This window comes from Astatotilapia calliptera, chromosome 18 (genome assembly GCF_964374335.1).
Source record: "Astatotilapia calliptera chromosome 18, fAstCal68.1, whole genome shotgun sequence".
NCBI classification, from domain to species: Eukaryota; Metazoa; Chordata; class Actinopteri; order Cichliformes; family Cichlidae; genus Astatotilapia; species Astatotilapia calliptera.
In genome coordinates, this window is record NC_137439.1 from 18,452,126 (window position 1) to 18,474,118 (window position 21,993).

Below are 21,993 nucleotides of genomic sequence, written 5' to 3' on the forward strand. Positions count from 1 at the left end.
TTTGTGGGTTTTTTTTAAACAAGGCAGTTGAGACACAGGTGGCATGCATTGATGTTAGTTTTTTCATTTCATATCAATGTCCATTTCACTGCTATCCACTTCTAGCAGATCCATTGCTAGCATGCCCCACAGGTGAAAACGGTGGTTCCCTAGTTGCTTATCATGCCCTCTACCAGACCAACAAGGGGTCTGAGCATGTGTATACATGCGCCTGTGCACCACCGTTAAATTCCATTCTGTGCTGGCTAAGTGGGGATTGGCATTTTCTCTGCCCGTCAGAGGGGGGTTTCATCTGCTGGAAAACGTGACAGCTGGGCAGAATTCTTTCACTCTTCCCGTACCAGAAAGAGAGACAGAAATGAGGAGAGTCACGCAGAGAGTGGGGTAGCCACAGTTTCCTGGCTGCGGCTTGAAACGTGGCAAACGTTGGCACATGTGGTATGAGTTAGCGCTAACATAACAGTTTTTTTAAGAGTGGCCTCAAACATAAAAGATGCGGAGCCAACTTCTGTTTTCTTTCGTTTGTCGTGATGCTCTAAACAGTGAGAAGTAACAGGAGGAAGGGTATAAGAAAAGTAATTTATGTGCGGACTAGAAGCATGCGATGAGCCCTCCCTTTGGGATTAATGGGAGTCTCTGTCTCTGTTCACAGGAAATATGAAAGGCCCTTTGTTGGTAAAGGGCTTGCTGCTGCCAGCAAATAACTACCCCCTGTCATATCAAAAAATCCCCCAACCTCTAAATTCATTGCGTCCTCTGCTGCTCATCCTTCACCCCCTTTTCTTTCTATAAGCCAATGCTGTTTTCTGTCAAAGTCGCTCATTTATGATTCTACTCTGCGCCTGCTGTACGGAGGCCCGTGAGACACAAGCTCGCATTGTTAGTATTCACTGTCACTTCCAGGGTTCCGGCCATTGGGTGAGCAGTGCGAAGAGTAGGAGCAATAGTCCTGTACAGGTGGTGATTTATACTTTCACCTGTGACACCCATGTTCACCCCTTTGTCTGTCCTTTTTCTGCCTGTGTTTAATTTCAGGACGCGCTATCTTATCAGGCAGGGAATAGCTGGTTTGCCGTGGTTGATGTGCGACTTGTGGGCCGTGCTGGTGGTAATGGTTTATTTTTAGTATTTTTAGTGTCGGTGCCGGTGAGTGTCGGTGTGTGTGTGTGTGGTGGTGACTAAGAACACCTCCTTAGGCTGCTCTAAATTAAGAGTGGCCTATCAGTGAGGGGAAATGACTGTTTGCCACTAGACTGGCAGTGTGCCTTTCATCAGGTCACACATTGGTCTCCTCACACCTGCGGCTCAGGACAGGAGGGTGAAAGGCTGTTGGCAGGTGTTAATTGCTAAAAGAAATAAGACAGTGGAAAACGAGGCTTGATGCTGTTTGTGTTTTTGCCATAATTTTGGTTTTTCACCAAGTTGATATTTCATACATGTATCATTTCTGTTTTTGCATCTACTCTGGAGGACTAAGGAATCTGACCAACATTTTTTTCTGTTATTTGCTTGCATTTCATTAATTTTCTCTGGTCCTTACAAAAATCCCTCATTGTTTCAGAGTTTACTACAACTCATTTCCCCCCCAACTTTTCATTAAGCTCTTGGCTCACTGTGTATTGTATACACTGCACTTTTTTATATCAAAAAATCTTTTTTCCTTCCACTAAAAACTCTTGCCTTTAAAAAGTTAGTTATTTAAAGCTTTCTGTCATACTCTCGGCAAAGTCTGCCTCAGCATTTAATAAAAAGCGCATAATCTATTGGCTCCATATTGACTTCCCCAGGCTGACTCCAATGGATTTGACATGGATAACATGGTTGTGTTTGTAACGAAAGGGAGGGGAGGGGATTTAATAAAAACAGGAGACCCCCAACTGAAAAAAGGACGTAGGCAGAGTGAAATAAGAAGAGAGGAACTTAAATTAAGAGGGCTCAACTTGGCAAAAGCCACAGGTTGTTTGGGGCAACTGAAATGGTGCATGTGCAAGCTGCCTCTCTCACACCCTCCCTTCCTGAAAGCTAACATTCAGGCATTAATCAGGACTGAATATGAGCCTGACATTAAAAGACTGAAAGAAAATGTACGCACTGAGCGTCTTCCCTATAAGTGATTTATAACTGACTTATCTAATTCTCTTCATGGAGTATAGATCGTCAATGAGCTTCATTGTTTGATGTTATTCAATGCTTTAATTGTAATACTGGGGACGCCATTCATTTGTTTAATTTACTAGACTGGGTGCTGATGGCTGTGCTGGCATAGTAGGAGGGAGTTTAATGGCCATCTTCTGGAAAGGATAAGGCTTATTAGGTCTGATGGGCCTCCTGTCTCATGTAACCTAATGTGGTCATGATAGACAGAGGATTCTGGGTTTGGATGCATTGGAACTATAAATCGAAGCATATTCCCAGACTCTGGACTTTGTAATTGCCCATTAAGGGCCATGTTTGTAGATCGAGGGGCCAGATGTCCCTGATGTGGCTGAAGGTCCAACGTGTGCTTTGAGGCAGTGTGCAGTTAAAGCGACGAGGAGCATGGACTGGACATTACCCCCTCATTAAAATGACCCATTCTCTGCAAGCAGGCTCATAAAAAACCCTTTAATGTTCTTAACAGAGGAGCTTCACAATTTGCCCACAATTCCACAGCCGTAAAAGAGGAGGAATTGAATTCCATACAAATTCTCTGCTGTCTTAGCTCACAGCACCAGCTGTCTGTCCATGTTTAAATCTAACCCATGGGCGCCACTCCCTCTCAGTTTAGTGTGTTCCATATGCTACATGGATCTTAAAAGCTCAGCTCCCACTGGTCTATTTGAGCAGAAGACTCTGACTGGATTGAAAGAGACATTTGCAAGGACAACATCAGACATTTTAGTATTTCATGGAAGAAAACAAACGATCCCGGTGATGATAACCTGATGGATTTGTGGTACAAAAAGGAGGCTTCTCATATTACCACTCACATCATTTGTCTATTATTGTCTCTTTCTTAGTAAATATATGCAAATGTGTACTTGGTTCTGTGAAACCATGTCATGAGATGGATGGTAATTTAATTTACTCCAGGCGCACAGTCAGGCATAGTGTTACTGTCATATTGTTCATGCACGACAACATCAAACCCCCGCTTTAGACAATAAACTGGCACGATTTGAGGTGACTCCCAAGCGTTAGTTAGCATTGTATATTTTTAGCAATGACAATATGGCTCAAAGTAAATACTGAAGTATGTATATCTGTTTTAGAGCTTCTGCGTATATCTGGATCCATATGCAATACTGCTAACAAGGATCTCAAACAAGGATTAGCCTATGCTCACTTAATAATTAATGGACTAATTATATTCAAACTTTTATTGAACATTATGTAGTTTTTGAAAGCTGAGTGTAAATCCGTGCCGCACGTAAATAAAGTAAAATTTCTACTTTTGTTCGTATTGCGATGAGAATAAAAATGTAATTTGTTGTAAGCGCTAATAAAATCCTAACTCTGGTTTTTGTTTGGCCTATAAAATGCACTTCACAGCTGCCATTGATCTGCAAGGGGTGGGGGTGAGGGGATCTATGATGCAGATGACCTCCTAATGTGGATTCCAGTGAGGTCAAAAGGCAAATGTTTGTGCTTACAGGTCTTCCCGTTATCCCGGGTTGCTACAGCTGTCACGTTAACCTCCTTTCGCATAAAAACACCAGCTCGAAACGCAACACATTATCTTCAAACATCGCAGCTGCTGACACTTTAATGCGTCTGCTGTTATTTTGACAGAAGTCACGATATTTAATTGTTAGGTTTCCGAAGCAGCCGCCCTCAGACTAACTTGAGGATGAAATCGTATTTCTAGCTCTTATAACGCCGTGCGCTAACGACAGTGCTGAATGAACCTACATTTTTAGGTGGGTTGTATTCTGGAGAAAGTCAAGTCTCCGCTATGCTTGTTTAGTGTGCAACAATCCCCCACTCACCATGTCTATAATTTAATTGTTTTCTTTCTGTGGAATGTTAGCCTTGCCTGTATGCTGGCTATAATGAGTGCCAATGGAAATCTTATTTACACTAGCTGGTTTAAAAAGTGTTGGCCAGCACAGTGGAAAGTGTCTGCTCTTTTTCTGATGGATGGGTCTTTTAATGTGACAGCTGAAAGAAGCCCTGCAGTTTCTGCAATGGGCCAGGATACAATAAAACACCTACAAGCAGAGGACTACTTTTACCCCCTCCTCTTTCTCTTTGCTTCACAATGCCTTTGTAGCACGTCTTGCTGTCTCGTTCCCTCTGCTCTTCTTGTTTGGCCAAAAAGTAATATGCAACGGACTGCTTCAGGTTACAATGCAGCATGTAAGATACTTTTCAAATGGTTAATATAAGGGGTTATAGTAGAGAGCTGGGAGGGAGGAGCTACTTTCCCCTTTGCTGCTAGGCTCAAAGCATTCAGCTCCTGCCCATTGTGTGTTCTTCCTGAAAGGGATTTGTTATGGGGGTGATCTTTGACCTCTCTACACCCACATTATGTAAATGAGTGCACAAATGAGAGAGGTGATACTATTAGATTTCTACAAACACAAGGAGCGTTAGTGCGTTAGTGCTTTGATTTTTGTGAGCTTGCTGATAAGCCAGATATTTGCTTGCATGTTAAAGTAGTTATTATACATTTGTCACTGGATTTCTGCAGGGCTTTTGTTTTTTTTTTGTTTTTTTGGTAAAAATTGCTGGACAAAAAGCCCCTCAAGCTGTGAAGTAGCACAGATACACATAAAGTAAGCTATACCTGTTGTCATGCAACTGAACTTCTTCCGTATGTTGCTAAGGTAGTGGTTGGGAAGGTAACTGGATCTCCCCTCGACATCCCTCCGATGCCCTCCGCTCAAATGCTGTTATTGTCCCTGTGCACAAAGGATGGTGGGGGGGATGTGTAATGTAAGATGAAGCAACGTGCTGAGGTTCATGGACAACGCCCTTTCCCAGACTGTATCCGAGTATATCAACTAACGGTTTCTGGCCTTAGAGGTTTTAGATTTCGCACCAAGGAGACCATTTTGTCAGCTACAAGGGGAATAAACATAATAACAACTGACTGTCTCAACTGTTCAAGCATTTTAATTGATATCTCTCTATATATAAAGCTGAATTGTATGAGAAAAAAGGGGTGTAATACCGCCTGATGTATTTAGAAAAAGGAGCTGACCCATTAGGCCGATGTTATACTCCAAAGTAGTTTTGAATGTCTTCAATAAGCGACTCATCAGTTACTATTTTGCTGTGTTTGTTTAATCAGTCATTAAAAAAAATCCTGTTGCTCTTCCCCTCCTGCCTTTTGTGTACAGTGTTAATGATTTTAACAGCCCCCTGGTTGACACTTTAGTAATGCAAGTTACACAGCTGGACTCAATGGTTCTCAGTGTTGTCTTTTTATTCTCTGCTTTTATGTTGATTTTCTTTTCTCTCAGTGCAGTAATGCGCTTGAAAAACGGCATAATGCCTTTCAAAGAAAGGACGGCCTTCGCACTCAATAAACTAAAGTTTTGCATCGGCGTGATTGGCAGTTGTTGTTAATGTGTGTCTACTACTGAAAATGTGCAGGCGATGGCGGGCATTGTAGCCTGTAGTCTAGCATGTTATGGCTACACGCACAATGCTTTGCTGTGCTGATAGAAAGAGTTTGCGGTTTACAGTATTTAATTTGAACTAGAGCTGGGCGATATGAGATTTTTTCATATCACGATATGTTTTTTTCATTTCAGGCGATAACGATATCTATCACGATATAAGCCAAATAACTATATTTGTAAGATTTAAATGTGCCGTTGCTCACAAGTAAAATGTGAAATAATCAGCAGCTTGTTTTTAAATATTTATTTCCCATAATAAGTTCAACAGGGTAGATGTACTTAAGGAACATGAGACTTTTTCAGATAAATAAAGGCAAATATTGCAAACTACACAAAAGGCAGCCGCTAAAGCGTTTAAGTTTCAAAATAGAACAAATGAAACAGACTAAATTGTCAATTCCACTTAGAAACAAAGTATTAATTCTAAAAATAAATCTTAGTTTGTTTTACAGAAGAACAGACAAAACTGACTAACTTTTGTCAATATCAAATAAACTGAGAACTAAAAGGAAATTCTCAATCTCTCCTTGTTGTATAGCTGAGCTTTTCAAACAGTTTTAACAGTTACTTTAGTCTGACAAAAGCCGAATGACGAATTAGCGCTTCCAGTCAGAGACTGAGGCTACGTCCACACGTACACGGGTATTTTTGAAAACGGAGATTTTCCGTTTTCGTTTTAAAAAATAATCCTGTCCGCACATAAAGGGAGAAATGAAGGAAAACGCTGCTATGAACATGCCAAAGCAGCAGGTGGCGCTAGATTCCTAACCGTGCAGAAATGTTGGCCAATCAGAAGTCTAGAAGCCTCGGTGGGAAAAAGTAAACAAAGCTGCGGCATAGAAGCAGAACCGAGTCGTATGTGTGGAGGGACAGTAACTGTGTGTATGTGTAAGCATTTAAACACTGCAGAGAGTAGAATTAACAGTAACAGTATTGTAGAAATTCATTTCACCGAAACAATAACGTGGCGCAGTGTGACGCATGCACCAGTTTATTGTATTTCCAGACTTGCTTTCGGCACAATTTACAGTGCACGCTACTCTGTTTTTTGTCAGACTTGAAATAGCCGAAATACCTTCAAACTACGGAACTTCTATGGCTCTTCCGTTCGACAATCTCTCCGGCATTGGAACCATCATCTGTTTTCTCTTCGGTCACGCTCGGTTGATTTTTCTAGTCGGCACACTCATTTCCTCCATTATGCGCTGGCTCCATTACCCGCTGGCTGCTTCCCAAACAAACACACTTGTGCTGTACGTAACAAGTGACGCGACGTGACACTGCGGCTGTGATTGGTTCGGCTCTGCGCTACTTTATTTGGATTGGCTGACCTTTTTTTAAAAAAAAAAAAAAAAAAAAAAAAAGAGGACAAGAGCGGCGAGGTCTATCGCGATAGCTTAATTTCTCTATCGAGTAAAAGTTATATCGCGATACATATCGTTATCGTTCTATCGCCCAGCTCTAATTTGAACCAGTCTGATTTCACCTGAGCTGTTCCAGCTTAAAAGTATTTTTAGAGGTGGAAAATGCATGTTGCTGCTTAAAGGGTCAAACCGAGCGATGCTCACTGTCAATAGCTATCTAGATTTTAATTTAAAACATTTGCTGGACGCCCATGAAACAGCCGGCTAAGTGTTTTTCTTTTGGTAACACAAGTACGCTGTCAGCATTTCTGCACATCAAGATCCATTTGAAATTTGTTCTTCAGTTTTTTTAATTAATTCAGCATTTGCAAATATGCGGGACCTTTTGCTTGTTTTTAAAAACTCAGTCTGACTCTGATGTGCATGATTCAAACCATATGCTGCAGGAGCTTAAAAGGTTTCCACTGCATCAACAGACACAGCTGGCCAGCAGTCTGTGATCTCATAGCATGACATGTTTGCTGTATTTTACTGCATTGCCAAAGCCCTACCTTTGCTAACAAATTTTTTTTTTGCCCGCAGATGCCAAATCGCATGCTGATGAATAACCTTCCAAAGTATCCAGTGTTCTGCTTTCGTTCAAAAACAAGAGCTGGTGAATCAGATACTGTGGTGAGCTTTAGGGCTCCACAAAGACTGTGGTGACGTCACAGAGCTGTTGAGACTGTAAAAATGTCAGCAGAAAGTTATTTATGCGCGCTCGGCTTTGGTGGAGCATCTCTTCGACACCCATGTATAGTGTTAGAATGAGAATTACAGTCTGCTCTGGCATTGAGGTGGAGATGGACAGTGAGTTACAGCTCAAATGTCATCACTGCTGATCATTAGCGGGCCTAACAAACTGAGCTATTAAAGTTTGTTTTAGTGCTCCTATCAACAACCATGCAGCGCCATAGACATGTGCTATTGAATTCATATAATATGAGTTATTAGGCTGTACATCTTGAGTGTCCATGTATATTGCCGCATCTGTCCTGTGTGGTCCTAGAGAAAATTGAGTAGCACAGGAGATCATATTAGTTCATAAGCAGCTGTGCCATACCCCGACCACATAAGATATGAAAAAATAAATAAAAGTTTATTGTTATCACCCCTGGACTGCTTGTCCGAATCCCTGTATTCATCCGAGGGTGGTCACACATTTTGCGCAGATACTTTGTTCAAAACAATAAATAATAAGCTTACTTCTACCAGAGTGTTATCAGCCAATGAAAGTAATGAGATTAAACTCGTAAAAAAAAATAAAAGAAAAAAACTTAATTCCTGTGCCCACTCCAGTGAATCAGAGGCATGTGGATAATTGAGGAGAACAGCCCTAGATGAGAAACAGTGCGAGCAATAAAATCAGCCACACACCACGAGATGCAACCCCATCACTCCTCTTGGTCTGCTCATGTGCTTTAAAAAGTAGGATCAATTTTCAGTCTTGAAAACTGCTATTCTCGTACCTGCAGGCCTATCGGAGGAGTTTTAAAGAAAACAGGACCCCACCTGGAACAATTTAATTCCGACACATATTTCCAACAAAGAAGCAGTGCTTTATCGCGCCCACGTCATGTGCCTGCTGGCCAGTTCCTGCCAACGTGATCCGACTTTGGCCTTTTCCAAGTAATGAAAAAGTGGACCAGTGTCCTTAATAAACAAAACCAAAAAACACCCCCAAAAGAATACCTTTTTTGTTAAGTAAGTTGTAATTCTCCTTTAAAAAAGTCTTACCAGAACTTCTCAAGCACAGGATTCAATGTGAATTAGTTTGTCTTTTCAAATGAATACATAAAGGAAGAAAGCAAGACAAACAGCGGAACACATCAGGAATTTGGCGTTGGATTAGGGTGCAACAGTGTGGTTTGATGTTTAATCACTTTCTATGCGTAAGCTCTTCTAAGGGAGATAGAAAGGCTTTTCAGTAAGCTCTAATGACAGCGGGATGTTTTCTTGGTGAATCTTGCCTCGGCTGGTATAACACTCTGTAAACCGGCATTTTTAAAATGTATTTATTTTTTATTTTTTTCTTGCCTGAGAGGTTCCAGTGAAGCAGAATAATCGGACAGCACCAACCAAACATAGCACCTCTCTTCTCTCCCTCTCCTCTATGTATCTCGCTCTCTGTGTCTCCGGGTCTGTTAGCGTGACTCACGTGGAGGCAGCATTGCATGCTTAAAGTTTGAAAACCATATTTCACATTTGCAACGCACAGAAATAAGAAAGAAAAAGCCCAAACAAAAGAATTGTGCTGACAAATCAGGCTGCTTTTTCCCTTACTTTTAAATAATGGGCGCATGAAGGAAAAAAAGCAGGGAAACAGCGCTCGTCATTCGCTGTAAAACTCTGGGCAACGATATGTGATACACATGCAGAGACTGGCCGGCGGTGTGAGGAGCTGTCTGCAGTGATTCACATGTTTGTGCCACCTGCTTGTTTGTGCCACCGCTCTCGATGTTAGTGTGACCCTGACGAACATCGCTATCACCATGAGGCAACAGAGTATTCCCACGAGTCCTCGTATTAAAAACCCGAGGTCTGGAAACATTTCCGCAGGCGGCCTTTCCAAGCGAAGACAGATTTGTACATGGCCGTGCTTGCGGTGTGGTGTTTTAGCTGCAGACAAACTGAGGACAGATGTGTTTGTAGCTCCCTTTCCTCCTCTCCCTTGATCATCTATTCCCTTCCTCGCTACTTCCAGCTTCCCTAATCTGGGAGTCATTGTGTGTGTAATAAAGCACAGCTGCACAGATTCTTTTTTTTTTTAACCCACTTAGTTCAGCTGATTGCATGGGAGTAAAAAAAAAAGAAAAAAGAGGGCTCTCGTCTCACAGAGTCCAGTTCACAGACATGCTCCCCACATGTTAATGTTCAACTGTTCCCCTAACACGGATAATGCTTGTGAGAGGAGACACTTCCTTGTGCTGGACCGATGCCAGGACTAATTGTTCACACCTGATGTTGCATTTGCACCGAGCAACTGTTACCACGGAGGGACTTCGAATATGAATTTATATCTGTGATTTGCAAAACAGATTTTTTTGCGCACAGTAGGGGGAGGAAACTGTGGAAGCGTACACATCTTCATGTCTACACGTTGTTAAAATGGGCACACGTTGTCTGATCAACAGGCTTTTTGGAATGGAAAACTTTTTTTGAATTAGACTCTTTTTTTTTTTTTTTTTTGGTAGGTTTAATCTTGCTCTTGCTGAATAATGTGAAGACTCCAATGCAGCATGTCAATTTTCTAGACTGGATTGTGTTAAATTGCTTCTGCCCAGAAAAAAAAGAGAAAAAGTCATGCATATGAAAGTGAGCAGCTCCAACAGAAAGATGTGTCTCTTTTACAAATTGGTGCCACATTGAGCGACAGAGGCTAAACGTCTGCAATAAAGACCCAAAAAAAAAAAAAAAAAATTCAATAAATTCTGAATTCTACCCAAACCGCTTGCGCGCAACATACCGACTTTCTACTTAAATGAGACAAACAACTGGTGGCAGCATTGCTTGGGCGGTTTGCTTGCAAATCATATTTTAAAAATCAACAATTTAAAAAAAATTGCTATATTAGAAAAAGTTAAATATCTGCACGATCGCCACATATTTTTCTTTAATCTTTTTAATATCCATTTAAAACAATTACAGCATTACAGAAAACGACACTTAGACTAATACACAAAATCAGTTCAAGAGATCACGCCAAGAAACTGTTTCTCCACAGAGAAGTTCATTTTAAAGTAAACTTTTGGCAGACTACTTTAAAACAGAGGTGTATTTCCACTGATGTAATGAAACTGTGGAATCGCCAATAAAAAGCTTGTTGCACAGTATGAGTCAGATGATCTGTGTCTTTCGGGATTTGTAGAAAATGGCCAGTTCGGCAGCTCATTTTAAGGTTGTCGTGCTTTTTTTTTTTTGCTTCTCTTCTGTTTTTGATCTTGTCAGTGTATGAATTATGCTGTCACCTGCTTGTTTTTGTGCATGTTTGTTAATGCCCAAATGTATATTTGCATCCACACAGTCATTTTGCTCTTGTAAATTGCCTTATTTTAAACTCCTTGTTCGCACAAAGGACAGGTTTCTAAGATTTTCTTCTTCCTGCACCTTTTTTATCCGCTTTGATCTAAGTGTGTGTTTGATCCAAGTTTTTTATTTTCATCCTCTATATTCTAACTCAAATAAACTTAAATTCAGCTTTGAGATAAAGATTTGAGATGGATGTTAATTGCCTCGCAGTAAAGGCTTGTGGCTGATGCAGCCGTAGAATAACAGCACCCAACCACCCCCACACTCCACTCCATTCCACTTAGCTGATCTCTTTGAGCTCAAACTGAGTGTGGGGGTGCGAAGGTTCAGTCAGGTCAAAAGAAGTTGCACGCATTCACCATCTCAGTTGTGGCTTGATATCCCCAGGAACCAAAAGAAACAGTGCAAAGGATAAGCTCAGTTGACACACTAAGACACTGTTTGTAAATTCATACAAATGCATGGTTTCCTCGCTGTTTGCTTTCTTCGACTGGTGCAGCAAATAACAAGCTGTCATGTGTTGACGTGCAAGCTTTTGAGGGGAACATTGGACTTACCTTTAATCTTCCTTCTGTGTATTTTCCGTCTTTTTCTTTAAACACGGGCTAATTGTGTTTCAAGCAGAATTTGACACGTATTGAATCAAATGTACCAATTGCAAACGTGCACACTCTGTATATTGGCAGTGGCAGTAATCCCTGTCATTGAAGAATTTCGGTCCTTACAGGATTTTTTTTCTCTTCCTGTCATTGTTTTGATGGTTAATTTTTGTTTTTACGTTGTCTCTTCTACCCAGCGTTTCAGAAGATGCACGCTAACTCCACAGTGCCGAGATTTTCAAAATCACGTTGCTTTGTTTTTGTTCACGTGAAAGGGTTTCGGAGAGCGAGGGAGAGAGAGATTTCCAAGTGTCTCATGGTGTGTGGCATAGGGCAAGTGAGTAAAATGAGGATAATGGTTGGTAGCTGTGACTGTAATGGTCTGCCTACCACGATGACTCATTTGCTTTGTTTAGGTTGAAAGGGAAGCATTTAAATGTCCTTGTGGCCTTTTTGGCAGAGTGATTATTTTTTTTCTCTCAGCTCCTTTTCTCCTACTCTAATATTTTTGCTTTGAAATGTAAAAATCCACATTCCATCCCTATAGCAACATTTCAGCTGATTAATGCATATTTTTTTTACAGTTTATATTGATGCATACGTATTTTCTTTCCTGTGTGGATGACTCAGTAATTCATCTTTCTTTCTTCGAGAGAGATGCAGAAGCAGCCTCGATCTTACAATACAATAGTCTACTCCAGAAGCTGTCAGCCTCATCTTCCTTTGTCTGCTGCTTTGTTTCCCAGCCAAAGCAGATTCACATGCATTCTCCTTGTTTCTCCCTGTGCCCTGACTTCTTCACAGCAAAGGCAGAGAAGCAGGAATTCCATTAGCTTTGTTCTCGAAAGCTCAGCATGAACTTGTGACTGTGCTATACGTGACATAATGGCCCCGGAACTGGTCCCATATCCCCACGCATTTTTTTCCCCCAACAGCTTTTATTTTACATGATATTCTGCAGGTAAGTAAATCACATCCATCCATTTACAGGCACTCTCTGTTGTATAAAATCCCCCAACTTGCTGCGCTGGACTGTTGTGAGCATGCACATGGATAAAGGGAAACAGTATATGTGAGCATGTGTAAGCATACTTTTTTTTTGGTGTGAATCTTAAGAAGAAAAATCAAAAAAGTGAACAAAAATGACATGTTTGTGTGTGTGGTTAGGTTTGTAATTGGATGCAGTGGACTGTAACAGTCTTTACCTGAACTAGTCATTTGCATGGGTTTGATTGACAACAGAGCTATGCAAAGTAGGCACAGGCTTTATTCCCCGTGAAGGCAGAGACGTTGTAAAAAAAAAAAAAAAAAATGCAGCCTTTTTTTTGTATTAGCTATCACTTTTTTGTTGATTAATATTGAGTCATCATTGCTGAGAAAATTGTTAAAATAAAGATATGTACTTTATATTCAGATGCAGTCCTTGAACTGGAGTTGATCATGGTGGATTAGCTCTCAGCATAAGTTGAAGCTATAATGGGCATTTCTGCAAACGCTTGGGAGACATTTGATCTCCCTGCACTCCAAAAAACCCCTAAATGTCCTATTCTGTCCTTACACAAAAAGCAAAGCTAAAAAAAGAAACATCGGGTCGACTTTAGGATGCCATTTGTGCTTGAGATTAGTCAAGCACGAAAACACATCCAGGAAAAAAAAGCTGAAAGAAGGTGAAAGAAATCAAATTCCTTTGTATGTATGGTGCACACAGAAATAAACCTGGCTTCCCTATTATGCCTTGTACATTTTTCTACTGTTGTTTTCCAGTATACAGGATGTTGTTTTTTTTTTTATTCCACCCACTTTAAAAGTCTGCTTGACTTCCACTCACTTGTAAATGTGCAATTATGAGTCAACAAACAGATGGGAAGTAGTGCTTCTGAATCGAAGTATTATTCATTCCATTTTGTTAGGCTCTTTGCAGACACGGGAAACGTAAGATTGCTTCACCACGCTCCTGTCATCACACAGGCATTGGTCATTTTCATGTTAATATGCACTTAGACATACCTGGGACAGAGAGAACTGTCACATATGTGCAATATCATATTTTCTTACCATAGAATTGATACTTCAATCTAGAAAGACTTGCATTGGAGCTTTCGCATAAAAATGACCAGCATTGGCTTTGCCAGGATAAGAGTTTTAAGGCCGATACTAATGTTTGGTGTTTTAAAAAGCCAATATTCTGATATATCTTTCTTTTTTCTGTCAGACACACAAAACACAAGCGTTTCACTATCTGTTATATCTAGTTATTTGTAGTTACCTTGGATTCAGACTCGGATTATATGCAGCTTTCCGAATGTGCATTGCTATCAGAGAAGTTCCAGAGTGCCTTCTTGGTTCTGGTGCAACATTAGCACTCATAACATGAAGGGTGTTTCTTCCATCTTGTCTTTAGTTTTTAAACTTTTCATTTATCATCAATGGCACAAAGTAGGGGTGGGCCATATAAACGATATACGATAGAAACGATATAAATTTGGCCAACGATAGAGATTTTGACTATATCGCTCTATCGCGATAGCGCATGCTGATGATGTCATCAAGCTGCGCCTGTTTTGGTCGAAAGCATCGCAGCGGCTAAAACCATTATCATCTGCAAATTATGGCAGGCGACAGTCATAGCAAAGAGATGAAGCACTTTTGAAATATGGGCAAAGCCGAGAACTGCCCTTCCTCCACTTCCGTAACATTGATTCATTAATGTTGAATTCTCTCGCAGCTGTTCTATTCCCATGTTGTTGCAGTATATTAATAACTAACCTCGTATTGTGGATGAATAATCTCAGTTGTTCTCCTGACTAAAGTTTGGCCCGTGTATAGCATCCTGCTATGCGATTGCATTTGTCTCTAACCACCAGAATCCATCACGTTAACTTTTATCCAGTGGGGAAAAAAAGTTGGCGTTCATCTGTGTCGCTAGCAATCATGTAGCACAACATTATATACCAGGTAGTCCAACTTCAGTAACCCTGCAAACGCTACTGCTGTTTAGTTTTCTGTCTTCATTTATGTTGGAAGTGGTAGCAGAGCTGTACGTTTTAATTAGTTTCAAAAATCTCTCAGTCAGAACATGGTATGTCATGTTTAGGTGGAAACTAGCGAGCTAACTTCCTGTTAACTTCTAACTCCATTAAATTTAAGAAATTCTGTTTTCATGGATGCATGGATGTAAAGCTTAATTGTTACACCCGATAAAGCAGCAACGCTGATGATTTAATTAAAGATGAAAGAATTTAGACCGTTTTTAACTCTTAGTGTTCGTTTGACTTTGGGACCTTAATCTGACGGAGTTTTGGACCCAGATTACTCTGCAAAGCTCCTCACTACGGCAGCTGTAATCTCTGACAATCCATCAAGCTGTGCAGCTTACCAAAGTTGTACTAAAACAATTTTTAACAGATTTCTGCACGCCAAAATCGGTTTGAGGTCAGTAAGCACAACCAGAATTCATACATAAGGCACACTCTCGATTTTTGAGAAAATTAAAGGATTTTTAGTGTGGAAAATACGTTATACAGAAGAAAAGAATATATCGTGATATATATCGTTACCGCACATGCTTCAAATTATATCGCGATATGGATTTTAGGCCATATCGCCCATCCCTAGCACAAAGTTAATATTGGTGAATATTATCAATGTGGCAACAATGCCGAGTGGGATCTAGCTCGTTCAGAAGTCAAAGGTCACATATTCCGTTTAAAATAACTGAATGGTGCGCACGTCTAAAAGGGTAGACATTCATGTTGGTTGTGCATCGCCACCTATAAAACTATATTAAAACACAGTATTATTAATATATAAGTATGCATGCAGTGTCTGAAAAGCAGGCGTCTCAGCATCGAGGTCCACTGATTTTCTATATTAAATGAACTCCATGTCATTACTTGACATAGAGAGGTTAGGCAATTTGTCAGAAGTTAATCACATTCTAATAAACAACTGGTAATATTATCAAAATTGCAGTCAATCTGCTGGGAAATAGCCTTGTCTTGAACATTCATTTGCACAACCTCGGTCCAGTCCAAATCAAAGTTTTAATTAACAGTGTGGTTTGTTGACTCCGAGTAAAAGTCCTTTCTAGCTTTTTAACTCACTGCACAACTAAGTGTGTATGCGAAGACGTCTTACTTATCGGATTCTTATTTCTTATTTCACAAACTGCATTGTGACGAGACGATGGCCGCCGTTGTCTCCCGTCAGTGGTTTTAACATTGCGGCTAATTTCTTTGTTTCGTCTCTCAGAAACAAATGGTGACAGGAACCAATTTGTTGGTATGATTAAAACAATCTTTCAAAGACCTGAAGCCTGAACATGCCAGCAGAGGTTATCTCATCACTGGCCACTACTACATTTTTTTGTCTCTTTGATTTTTATGATGGTGTTTTGACATGAATGATCAAGGGGAAGAATTAAATAGCTTTGAGTCTGTGCCTTTGAGATCAAAAGACCCTAATAATGTCACATTACAGGCTGCACTAAGGCAGTTTTAGTGCCTGGCCCTCGTGATCAGCCTCTTCAGAAAATAACAGCTCAGCTTGAAACCCGAGACACGGGGCTCATAGTGATAAGCTGATTCAGTAATAGACTGCATTACTTTTATACTTTTCTCTTTTGAATATTAACCACCAAATTAAAGCTGTATACCACTCGCTCTTTTAGCTTATTCACTAATAGGTTTAATAGTACAGTATCTTAATTGTGTCTGTCAAAATCTAAAGAAATCTAAAAAAGTGAAAATAATAAAACGGATAGTTATCTCACCTAAAGATTTATTTGAAGTTCTTGCGTAGTTCATAGCAGCAGATACATAAATGAAAGCAATCAATATCTGATGTTTAATATTTATGGTTATATCTCACCCAACCAGAGCCTCGGGGATCCATTAATTTTCTGTTCAGCTGAAAAAGCATGCGACGCAGCAGCGCCGTAGCAACACATTGGCGTAGTAGTGATAGATGCAGAGTGCAGTGGAGCATTTGTTAGATTGTGTATTACTGCAGTGTATGGTCACAAGAGAATGACCTCTGTAATAGAGAAACAATAAAAGCTAATGCATGTGAACACCTAAAATGGCGTATTAGGCTTATTACTCACAATCTGATTTCCAAAAACGTTTCTCAGTGTCTCAGTCAACCTCGACCAAATTGTTTATCCTTTTATATTAATTTTTTTAACCCCTCTTCCTTTTTCTATCCTCTGTTCTTCGTCATCAAAGCCTTTGTTGATTGAAAAAAATGACTATTGCTAGTACCTATAAGGAGAAGTAAGTTGTGGTGATGACTCAAGAATGACAATAAGGTCAAAGGTTAGTTATTACAGACATGAATTGAAAACTTAAACAACCCATTTCGCTGAACTTTGGTTTAAATGAGAGGCTCTGCATTGTAGACGTTTGTTTAAGAGATAGAAGTCTGTGTTCTTAATATGTGGTCGTGTATCTAACATTTAGCCTTATCATAGTGTGCAGTAATTATAAGTTTACTTTTTCAGTGTCAGTTATAGTTCTTTGGTGCTGAAGATGAAGGAAACTATGAACTATGTTTTTGTTTTTTTTTTGTTTTTTTGTTTTTTTTATAGAACCATTCTAATTTTAGTTGTTTTATTTTTCGACTTATTAATGCAACAACAATGCAATCAGCTTTACCTCCGGGCATTTGCATTAGGGTCACAGAGCTTTCCTCAGAAGGATTGTGATGAGTAAGCGTAATTGACACGTTAGTAATGTGGTCAGCGTGATGGCATACTAAAGGCTGAGTATCAAGCTGCTTGTCTCAATAACTCGCAGGACAAAACCCCAGTAGCTATGCACTGATAACTGCAGAAAGATGCAGCTTAGCCTTATCAGTTCTTCGTTTCACTGACACGGTAATCCACACAATGCTCGGCTGTCATTGTACTGGAAAACACAGGATCGTTTCATTTACCAACAAAGGCCTGGACATAATTGTGATGTTCCTTTGCTTGCCCTCTTTCACTACTAACCCAGTGAGATTACTCATCTTCAAAGGCTAATTATTGCTTATTCAAAAGAGACCTACTATCATACATTTTTCTTTTGAAATAACCACCTTTTTTCTCTTCTGGAATAAGATCATTTTAGGAAGTGGTTGGTTGCGTTTGATTAGCATTTTAGCCTAGTCAGAGCCCAGCGGGTATGTACCAAGCATGCAGTTGATGTGTTCGCATTGGGCAGCCAGTGGAGAGGGGTAGTTTCCCTGTGGCTCATTGCTGGAATATAACCACTGTATCCTACAGGACTATGGAGAAGTGTTGAGACTCCTGGAGAAAAGGGAGATGATTCTTGTCCTGGTGGGTAGTTTGCTTGCATTGTAATTGTCTTTGAGTACAGTAGTTTATAAATGGGATTTGCTGTACCCTAGAGAAAAAATGACCAAATGTACAAATGTGATATTAATGCAAGTTAAAAAAAAAACAAGAAGAAGAAGGAAAGAACATCAAAACAAATTAAATTTGTTTCCATCTCCTAAGGGCCAGATTGCTAGATCAAGAGAGCTTAAAAACCCCAGTGTGAACGATTAGGCATGCCTGCGTTGTATATTGTCTTCCCCAGTCAGTGTGTACACTAATGTGTATGTGATAAGGGAAGGTAGTATCAGTGTGGTTTTTGAGAGCCTCTTCATAATTCCCTAATTGAAGTGGCAATTTTAGGGAGAAAAAAAAATGATCTCCAACCATATGCATAAACCAAATACTAGGGGAATGGTCACTGCAATCAAGCTCGGAAAATGAGCCAGATGCTTGTTAAATGTGTTTATGCTCTGATGCAATTCCTCTTTAGTTTCCCTAATTGCTGGAGACACTGAACGGAGAATAAACACTGCAATATTTTTCATGCAAATCCCTTACATATTTTAGGCCTAGCTATAAATGCATGGAATGCTTTTGAGCGTTTGAAGTGCAATGCATTAGTAAAACGCCTTCAAGGGCTTAGTCTGGCAAAAGGCAGTATCATCATTCCCAGATCCAAGCTTGAGCTACATGTTGGTTTCTCTGAAGAATATCCTATTTTTGAAAGAAAGGGGGAAAAAACACAAACATACCATGGGCCTCTATGTGCCTTTTAAATGAATCAATATTTAGCTTTTAATATAATGAGTGAGTTGTTGTTTTATGAGAATTTAATATTGCATGATGCAATCATTTCTGTACTTTTGAGTACAGAAATCCAAAATAGCCATCATTTGGCATAATTTATAAAACATATATGTTGCTAGAGATATAGATATCGATAGGAGGGCTCGAAAATAACAAATGAGCTCAGTATATGAAAACAGCTGTATTAAGTTTCACAGTGGTGTTTGTTTACTTACCAGCTTTGAAGGTGTAGTATACACTTTCAGAGTAATAGCATTAGAAAAAACCAACAACTAATCTTGCAACAATTTAGAATTTAATATCACAGCAGTTTGAATTGAAGTACAAGAGTGCGAGCTTCAGTGGGGGCTTAACGGGATCTTATAAACAGTGGTGCTGGCATGGATGTCTCTCACGGCACATTCAGTGGAAGCCTCTGCTTCATATCGCATTGTCTCCTTGCCAGTGCAGGCCACTGTACTAAACGTGGTCACATTCATTAGTGAGGAATGCATTTTGTCAGAGGTGCAGATTTACCAGTGCTGGGTCAGAGAGGCATTTACCTCAGTATGCAACACCTACGCTGAGTATTTCTCAACTGTCAGTGACCTCACTTCCCATAAAATGAATGATGGCATATTGATATGATCTCACACGAGAAGTTTCAGTCGCGTCACATTTATAGCGCATTAGGAGGGACTTTCAGCCTGCTCGCTTGCAGCCGATGCATTTGGCAGGCAGGCACAAAAGATGAGATTGTGGAACATATTCTTTGCTTCCGTGAAATCACAGCCTTCACATTGTATGTTTGAAATTAAGTGCATCTCTCGGTGCACCCCCCCGCACCCCCACCCCTTCTCTCTCCAACTATTTGTGTCTGTCTGAGTTGGAGTTGTCACGTGACTCATCAGACAATAGAGAGGCACTCTTGCACTATGGAGAGGTTAGTCGGGGTTTTTGTGTTGTCAGGCAAGAGGGGGGATGGCATCTAAGCTGTGAATGGGATCATTGAGTTGGAGGTAATTTTGGGCCCCGGTGAAGGGCATTAGTCAGAGAGGCCTTTCTGCTGACATGCCTGTTTCCCCAGCTCTCTCTCTCTCTTGTGCTCCCCCATCTTTTTTAACCCCAATCCACAGTCACCCCCCTCCTCCCATGCTGTATCGGCATTTCTGCCCAATTCCAGCCTTCATCGTTGTGCCCACGATGACATGTGTGTTAGGGCGTGGCAACCAAGACCTCTTTTCACCCTGTACCTTAGGGAGCCAACACACCTAGCTATAGATAAGCAGCAGTGCCACACTACACATTTCTCTGGTTTTATAAGCCACCAGAGCAAGCCTGATAAATGAATAGACACATGCAGGACATTCACATTCATTATCATTGGAAATGGTTGTGCCTGCTGGGAGTTTTTGTAGCAATTGCTGTGGGGCCTGACTGTTGAAGGGCCTCTCAGAGGTGTCCTGATGGCCAAATTTCAGGCAATGTTAAGGAGCTGTAGCTCATCTCAAGAAGAGGCCTGGGCTTAAAAAAACTCACGGGGGAAATGCTGCTGTCAAGTGCATGTCTGCACACATTTACAAAAGACTCATTGTTAAAAGTGCCAGTAGGACAGAACATGGAAAATAGGAGGCAATATATGGTATGAACCTCCAAACTGAGAGAGCGAGCAACACCTAGATGTATTTATATGTAAGTGGGGCCATGAATGTCAGGTATTTTTTGGGGGGCGGGAGAGAAGCCAGTTGGGCTAGATAATTGCCTTTTATGGTTAGACATACCATTGTTTGTATGTCATTCCTATTTATTGACAAAAACCTGAATGAAGTGTCACTCAGTACAATGAGGAGGGGAGGAAATGGTTAGTTAGTACAGCTGAAAGAATGCAGAGGTGGATAAAAATGTTGGAGGGTTTGTTTCAATAATCAACCAAGCACTAGCCTCTCTGTTCCTGCAATTGCAGGTCATTATCTAATCAACAAAATAACCAGCTAATTTGATCAAATCTACGAACATTTGCAGAAAAGGATTATATATTTCTTAATTCACTTCAGTCAGAGCAGTGTGAGACTACCTACCTTACGCAGTGTGAAGCGTTTTGATTCTTTTGACTTTGACAGCCTCTTACTCTGTATTCTGCCTCTGAGTAGCTGCTGACTTGGGCTGGATCATGATAGCCTGAAGGCTCTGAGTTTGCGTGTACCTGTCTTTAAGGTAAAACCTTCAGAGGGAGAAGGTCATTTATCTGATGTCAGCAAGAAGAAAACAAATGGTCATGGGTAATTGAACCAGAAGGGGGAAGGTCAATAGAGAGTATATTCCAGTATGGAAGAAAGGTGGTGTCACTTTTATCTTTATTATTTGAACTGTTGGATATGAAAAGCTTGTAATGGAATGCAGAGCATGGTACTTGCAAAAGATGTTCTCTTCCTATTTTGAAGAATGAATATGTGATTCCACTGCATGCCAATTTTCAAACTTTCCTCGGGCAACCTCATTGATTAATTCTCTCTCTTTCTCTTTTCTTCTCGCTTCTGTCATCACCAAGAGATTTAATAGTTGCAAGATGTGGTGTGCTTGTGGGGATTTCCAGTAGACCTTAAGCAAGTCTGCTGCATCCTCAAAACCCAGAGGAACTCAATGCTCTCCAAGAGCAGATGATGCTCTGAAGACATGAGCAAGTCCCCAGGGAAGCGGCACAAAGGAAGATTAGGCACCCACCTGCAAGGGTTTTGTTAAGTTATTCCACATCTGCTTTAATAATTCAAAGCAGCATCAGCAGAGCGGCCATAGAAATGATATATCTGTTTTTCAAGTATGGGGTGGGGGTGGGATGTTTGGGGTGTGGGGTGGGTTAACGGGGAAACATACCCATACACAAAGAAATCACACAAAGATGTTCTTAAGTGTCGAAGTATGTCTGTATGTTTGTGTGTATGGGCTTGTGCACGCACCTGCAAGAGCTACATAGGTTGTGCTGGACTGTCACTCACTTGTAACATGAACCGATGTTGTACCACTGCCACTGAGGCACCTGTGGGACTCGAAAGTCCACCTGTCTGACGCCTCGGTGTGTTTTTTGTGAACTCGCCTATAAAATAAATACTCATACACGCTCGCACACATGCCCACACGAACACACGCACCTGTCTTCCGAGGATTGCAGTCCCCCACAGAAGGCTTCCATGTGTGTCATCGGGGACAACGCAGCATGGAATGGCTTTAGCTGGAAAGAAAATAGCATTTAA

The 21,993-nt window shown here is 40.6% G+C and overlaps 1 protein-coding gene across 1 annotated transcript in view; it reads left to right on the top strand.

The window, feature by feature from the left end:
* The window catches only part of cdh2 (cadherin 2, type 1, N-cadherin (neuronal)), a 61,945-nt gene that overhangs the window by 15,618 nt on the left and 24,334 nt on the right, over positions 1 to 21,993 (top strand). The window lies entirely within an intron of this gene.